We start from the raw sequence: 8,077 nt of genomic DNA on the forward strand, positions 1-8,077 counted from the left end.
TGTTGCTTTTAATGGTGTGTGTTCTAGGGCAGTGGCCCCCAACCTATTTTGTACCACAGCCCAGTACAAAATGTACGAAATGATCCACAGACCGGTACAGGCATCAGCACGCACGGCCAAGGCAAGGTGAGCCGAGCGACCGGCCAGCCAGCTGTCCCCCGCTTCTCCCTGCCACCTTCAATTCCTCCTTTGTACCTTCTCACGGTCTATGGGCTTTTCGGGCTCTTTCTTAATCTCCTGAGTAACGCGAGACTCCACCACCATCAGGACAGCTCTTTGTTCGAAGCCGCCCCCCCCTTCGACGAAACTAAGGCACGAGGATTCCTTCAGCACCCAAACGCCGCTTTCCAACCGACAACTGACAAGCTCACCCGGAAGCACTTTCTCAAGCCCCGTCGAAACAAGATGGTGGCGCCCAAGCAAAATAGGGGCCCGGCATAAAATGATCCACGGACCGGTAATGGTCTGGGGCCCGGTGGTTGGGGACCACTGTTCTAGGGAATCTTTAGCTTGCTCTCTAGAAGGTAGAAGACTTGAAATTTTAGACCTAGAGAACCTAGAACTACGCCGCCTTCGGTTTGATCTAAGTATAGTACATAAAATTATATATTGCAATGTCCTACCTGTCAATGACTACTTCAGCTTCAACCAAAACAATACAAGAGCACATAATAGATACAAACTCAAGGTAAACAGCACCAAACTTGATTGCAGGAAATACAACTTCAGCAACAGAGTGGTCAATGTCTGGACTACTCTACCTGACTCTGGTTTCTTCCCCAAATCCCAAAAACTTTAACCTAGACTGTCTACTATTGACCTCACCTCTTTCCTAAGAGGTCTCTAGTGGGGCATAAGTGCACCAACGTGCCTACCGTCCTTGTCCTATTGTTTCTTTTCTTTCTTATTCATATCCATTTCATGTATTTATAACCAAGTTTATGCTTATACCTGTTATCTAATCATCATTTGACAAAACAAATAAATAAATAGCTAAACCGGTAGTGGAAATTTTGAGTAGTTCAGAGATCAGCAAATACCAGCTCTGACTGGCCCCACCCCATCTATTCTCTGCCTCCAGAGTCCCAGCCTCCTGAGTCCCAGCTGATTGGCTGGGCCTTCTTTTGTTGCCCTGCACAGGAGAATGGAGCTGGAAAGCTGGTTAGTGGGGTGAGGAGGGAATGGAGATTTTGCAGTATCCTTCCCTGCCACGCCCTCCAAGCCACGCCCACAGAACTGGTAGTAAAAATTTTGAACCCCACCACTGTCCCACTTGCACTGAACTTTTCAGATTTGTCTGCCATCATGGAATGTTTTATTAATATATTCGAGGATTCAGAGGGTTTGAATACCCATGTTTTAAGAAATTGGCTTGCATCGTACTGATGTTGCACTTTTCTGTAGGAGTGCAGAGCTGTTTTTTTCATCTATGGAAAAAAAATGAAGGCAGATGTATTAGGGAGATGCTTGTAGCAGGAGAAAAATACAATGTAATTTTTATTGGCTTTCCTTACAGATACAGATAATCAGAGTTGGAAAGGAACCTTGTAGGTCATCTAGTCCAATCCCCCACCCAAGTGGGAGACCCTACACCATTTCTGACAGGTGGCAGTCCAATCTCTTCTTGAAAGTCTCAACTGATGGCGCTCCCACAACCTCCGAGGGCAAAGCTGTTCCATTGGTTGATTGTTCTCACTGTCAGAAAGTCTCTCCTTATTTCCAAATTAAATCTCTTCTTGTTCAGTTTCTATCCATTATTCCTTGTCTGGCCTACAGGCATTTTAGAAAATAGATTGTGTGGCAGCCCCTCAAATATTGGAAGACCGCTATCATGTCTCCCCTAGTCCTTCTCTTTACTAGACTAGCCAAGCCCAGTTTCTATAACCGTTCTTCATATGTTTTAGTCTCCAGTCCCCTAATCATCCTGGTTGCTCCTTCATATTACAGCATCCTGTAGCGTCTTCTAGATATGTTGGGTCTTCAATTCCCAACCAGCTTCACCAAAATGTTGGCTCAAAGTCCCAAGATTTTCAATTTGTAAATAATTATGCTTGCAAAAAACCATGCCATGATGTGTGTACACACACAAACAAATAAGAATCATATAGGCCTTGATTTGCCTTAGTTATTCAATGGAAGCAAAAATACAGACTTTGAAGACTAGGATATTGACACTTTTGAACTTGGTGTTAGAAAACAAAAGGATCACAGAACGTATCATTCTAAAGTTCTCATTTGAGGTAGAAATGACCAGATTCAGATAATCATACAGTATTTTGAATACATTATATATGATGACCAAGCTCTCTTGAGAAAGCTATAATGCTTTGAAGGAAAAAGGACAACCAACAGCAAAATGAGCAGACAGTTATAATGATGGATGTGCCAAGAAAAACCATGGTATATTTTATATGGTATATTTATTATTATAAATATGGTAGATTTATATGGTAGATTTATTATTATAAATATGGTATATTTGTTTATTATATTTTATATTATATTTATTTAGATGGTATATTTATGTGATTGCTAAGAAACCATCTGACCACACATGTTCAGCTAACTATGGAAGATAAAAGTACCTCTGAGTTGAAGTGGACTCGTGGTGCTTATATCTATGCAAGTTTCTTGGCAATATTATCAATGTGGTTTGCATTGGCCTCATTAAAAATGTATTTCTGGCTTTCTAGTCTAGCCAGCAAGCTGAAATTTGCAGGTAATTCCTCATCCAAGTGCTAACCACCGCTGACACTGGTTAGCTTCTATATCAGCCAAAATCATTTAAATGATATCATCCCAAAGGCAACATAGCAGTTATTCCAAATCCTGCAATGGAAGACAGATGTCTCTGGTACTTTCATGATACTTTTTGCACATAACTAGCCTGTTGCAAGCATCAAAACAAAAGATAAACAAACAAACAAAACTATGTGAAACTGTCCCTCACTTGGAGCACCATATTTTGCTCTGAAAATTAATAAAAACCATATTTTAATTTGGAAATGAATAAACTAATTGAGAAATATTTAGCCATACTGCCCTATTTAAGATTTTCTGAATTATACTGGGGACCCCAAAATAACCAAAGCTTGGCATCCAATTGTCAAACATTGCTCACTTCTCCATTTCAGAGTTCAGGTAGCCAGATAACCACAACTGGAAGATGTTCCAGAAGAGGATAATGTGGGTAAAAATCTTCCTAATTTTATACAGGTAATCTTCGATTTACAACCAAAATTGAACCCAGAATTATGGTCATAAATCATGCCAGTCATTAAAAGAGTCACCACATGACAATATCCAGTTCTACAACTTTTTTTGCGGCAGTCATTAAATGAATTACCATGGTCATTAAGTGAATACTGTGGTCATTAAGTGAATCCATTGTCCTCCATGGCCATTTTTTGCTGGAAACTAGAAGTAAACATTGGTTTTAGGCAAAAAATATATAATAAATTTGAGTTATGGACTATGAGGTACTGCAAACAAATGGAAGTGAGAGCCAATTTCTGGGTGTCTCAAACACAATCAATGACCACAGGCTCAGCCATCTTAACTTTGAATCTGGGTAATAAGTAGTGCAAGGGAGGCTCAAGGAGAGTGAAAAACGGGCCTCCCAGAAGTTCAGGAAGGCCAGAAATGGGCCTGTTTCTGGCTTCCAGAGAGTCTCAGGAGCCCGGGCATGCCGTTCTCACCTTCCCGAAGGCTCCAGGAAAGCCTCTGGAAAAATGCCTCTCTCCTGTCGTACAGAAGGCCACCTAGGCCATGCCCACCATGGCCATGCCCACCCACCAACCTGGCAGAGAACCCGTTGCTAAAAATTTTGAAGCATACCCCTGAAGCTCTGTGTGTGTTTGTGTGTGTGTGTGTGTGTGTGTGTGTGTGTGTGTATTTCCTCTAGCCATTGTGAAATAAGTGGAAATTACCAAAGCATAATAACAGATTAATTTCAGTTATTTGAGGCATTATTTTACATTAGCTTTTTGTTGAAGAAAAAAAATATTAAAAAGTGAAGGGGAAAATATTTGTTCGCCAAAATGATTATTCTTCTAGATAGAATATTGATTTGATTTTCTTAAAAACCTTTTATGTTGTAGAACCAATGAGTAAACTATAGGGGAAAAAACAAAAATATACATTGAGGAAGCATTTCTTCTTCCAATGTTAACCTTAGCCTTGTTTTCTTCAAGGAGTATAATTACCAGTTAATGGCTCTATATAAACACAATAACAATAATTATGTTGTCTGAAATAATGGACACATGTACATTGCTGAAACATTCAGCAATACCTAATTGTGAAAGGGACTAATAATGTTATCCATCCAGGATTCATAATCCCATAATAATGGAAAAAAACTGACGGATTTAAGAAAAAATGAAAATGCATTCATATATGAATGTAACAAATTAGGTGTGCACTTACGTGTGTATATATAATTTGTCTCCTACATTTTTTCTCAAAAATGAAGTACATGTTTAAAAATGGTATAGTTGAGGTGTTGGATTCCATCCTTATTTATGGAAGTTAATTGATTTTCTTTGGAATACATCTTCTCTCAACTTCATCTGCCTCATATGTTCATGTGGGGACAACTGATGTGTATATTGTGAGAGCTTCTTTTGTGATACATAGATACACACAGTGAAATAATTTAAAGGAGAAGACCCCCCCAAAGTATACAGTGCCTGCTTCAAGCATTGGGTATAAAATATAGAAGAGTATGTGCTGCATTCAGCAGACTGACCCACAGTCTTCACTCCGGTCCGCGCTTCTGGCGGGAGCGCGGACCGCTCCCATTGATCGATGCCGTTTGACAGCCGGCTATAAAAGGTGCTGTCAAACGGCATCAGCTGTTGCCGCCAGATGACTGCCTGTTAGCCCGGCAGCCGCAGCAACCCTTTATTCGTTGTAATAAAGTTACTTGACTGTTCTCTCCGTGTCTGCCTCAGTAATTACCGCCACTCTACAACACTGGTGACGAGGGCGGGATACAAATAAGAGGCAGCCAGACAAGAAGAGCTGAGCTCAGTCACTTTCAAAAAGAGCCGAAGCCACTACGAGCTGACTGTCACAGCCACAGACGCTATTTGCAAGCGCGAAATTCAACCTCTCCGCTGAGGAGACAAACACCGCCAATACGAGATGACTTTGAACCCTGCGTTCCCACCTTTCAGACCGACAGCTGAGACTTGGGAGTCCTATAGGAACCGTTTTGACAGCTTCCTGGACGCTATAGACCTCGCTGATGCTACAGCCCATAGGAAAAAGTCCTATTTCTTAAGCTTCTGTGGAGCCACAGTATTTGACACCGCCATGGCGTTGGTAGCTCCACGTTCTGTCAGGGCTATCCCATGGGAGGAGTTACAGGAGATCCTTTCCAGTCACTATTCCCCTAAGCCATCCCAAATTGCCAGAAGGCATGCCTTCAGGAGACGAATTCAGGCTGAGGGAGAGACTATCAGTGAATATATGGCTGCCCTGCGGTCAGTTGCCTTACATTGTGGATTTAGAGACTAACTGGAGGATATGCTTTTAGACCAAATAGTCTGTGGAGTCAGCGACTTAAGACTGCAAAGGCAGCTGTTAGCCAAATGGGACTTAACCCTGGCAGTAGCCATCAAAGAATCACAGGCCGCTGAGCTTTCTGCGCTGTCAGCAGCAGAAATCCAGGGAAAACCAATTAGACATGGTCGCTCAGCAATCCATTATAATAAGGTTTCTCTAGAAGAGGGCTCTGAGGAATCAAATGATATAAATCGCCTCAGACAACAGAAACCCCTTCAAGAGGAAATGAGGCCAAAACCCAACCTACCACCCACCCACCCCCCGGCAGCAGCCCATCTGCCTGAGCTGTGGAGGAAACCACCTCAGGGCATCCTGCAAGTTCAGGAATGCCATTTGCTTGAATTGCCAGAGGAAGGGTCACTTAGCCAGGGTCTGCCAAGCTGGGAAAACTTTTGCACAGAGGCCTCAGACAACCCCCATCTTTCAAAGGCAAGTTGAAGACTGTTATACCTGTTACCGCTCCAATCAGACAAACAAAGGCTCTAACAAAATCAGTATTTTTGTTTCCTTAGAAGGTAAACCCTGCAAGATGGAAGTGGACACAGGCTCTGCACTATCCATCATTTCCTGGGAGACCCTAAAAAGGCTACTTCCAAGACTGTCAAAGAAGAAGCTCCTCGACTGCCACCTGACTCTCCGTGATTACCAAGGCAGAACCATCCCAGTCCTCGGAAAAGGCAAGTTTTTTATTCAGTTCAAAAACTTTAAAGGTCACTTGCCTCTAGTTGTAGTGGATGGTGCCCTCCCTAGTCTGTTAGGATTAGACTGGTTCCCTGCTCTTGGCCTCAACGTAACAGGCATCCACTCTATTTCAAATACTGACGTGGATACCTTATTCAAGGACTATGCTGATGTATTTAGCAAAGGGTTGGGGTGTTACTCAGGCACCCCAATATCATTCAATGTAGATCCTCAGGCAGTACCAATCCACTTGAAGCCTCGTAGGGTACCCTTTGCAATCCGCCCCAAGTTGGATGTGGAACTGGGCAAATTAATCAAATAAGGGGTATTGGAGCCTGTGGACTTTGCAAAATGGGAGACCCCCATAGTTACCCCACTAAAGAAAAACGGTAGAGTGAGAATCTGCGCTGATTACAAGACGTCCCTGAACAGATATCTGCAAATCAGCGCCTATCCATTCTCTGTCATCCAGCACCTTCTGCATTCTTTTGAGCCTGGGACTATTTTTGCAAAACTAGACATGTCACAGGCCTATCAACAGTTCCCTGTAGATGACCAAGCTGCAGAACTACAGACCATAGTAATGCACAGGGGCACTTTTAAGTGCAGGCGACTCCAGTTTGGCGTAAGCGTAGCCCCTGAGATTTTCCAATCTTTAATGGAGAGGCTACTCCAAGGACTCCCAGGCGTAGTCCCCTATTTCGATGATATTTTAATTTCAGCCATAGACAAACCCCAATTGCTACAAAGAGTCAGGACAGTCCTTGATTGTTTCAGACAGCATGGCCTCAAGCTAAAAAAAGACAAGTGCACCATTGCCACTAAACAAGTAGACTTTTTGGGCTATAGAATTGACGCCTCTGGTATACACCCAATTGAGTCCAAAGTCAGGGCTATCCACGAGGCACCCACACCTTCCAACAAGACTGAGCTCCAGGCCTTCTTAGGGCTTCTCAACTTCTATGCTGCATTCCTCCCTCACAAAACTTCCATTGCAGAGCCTCTCCACAGACTTTTGGACAAATAATCCACCTGGCATTGGGGACCGAGGCAAGCCCATGCCTTCCATGCTGTCAAATCTTTGCTCACATCCAACGCGGTACTAATACAGTTTAATCAACAGCTGCCTTTAGTCCTAGCTGCAGATGCTTCTCCTTTTGGCATAGGGGCTGTTTTGAGTCATAGACTACCAAATGGTTCTGAGGCACCCACTGCCTTTTTCTCCAGAACCTTTTCTTCAGCCGAGCACAACTACAGCCAGATTGACAAAGAGGCTTTGGCTGCAGTTGCTTCTGTCAAAAAAATTTCATGAATTCCTCTATGGTCACCATTTTGAACTAATCACAAGCCTCTGTTAGGCCTTTTGTCTGTGAAAAACAAACCCCTCAGATTTTGTCCCCAAGAATGACCAGGTGGACTTTATTTCTGGCTGCCTATTCCTACACGCTGGTTCATCGACCCGGAAAAAACCTTTGCCATGCTGATGCTCTCAGCCGCTGCCCTCTGCCTCTTATTGTTGAAGATCCTGCACCAATTTATGCTGTTTTCAAGATCAACAATCTCAATCTTCCCATCACTGCCCATGACATTGCTACCCACTCCTCAAGGGACAAGGTAATCGCCCAAGTTCTGGACTGGGTGGGAAGGGGGTGGCCAGCAATCCCTTATGCCCTGGAATTCCTGCCTTTCAAGACTCGCCAGCAAGAACTATAGTCTCTGCAGGGCTGTTTACTGTGCAGAACGAGGGTAGTCATCCCTTCCAAGCTGCAGGGCTCGGTTTTGAAGGTCCTGCATGAAGGTCATCCTGGCATTGGTGTCATGAAGG

Source organism: Pseudonaja textilis, chromosome Z, assembly GCF_049901715.1.
Source record: "Pseudonaja textilis isolate UNSWEBS1 chromosome Z, rPseTex1.2, whole genome shotgun sequence".
Taxonomy (NCBI): Eukaryota; Metazoa; Chordata; class Lepidosauria; order Squamata; family Elapidae; genus Pseudonaja; species Pseudonaja textilis.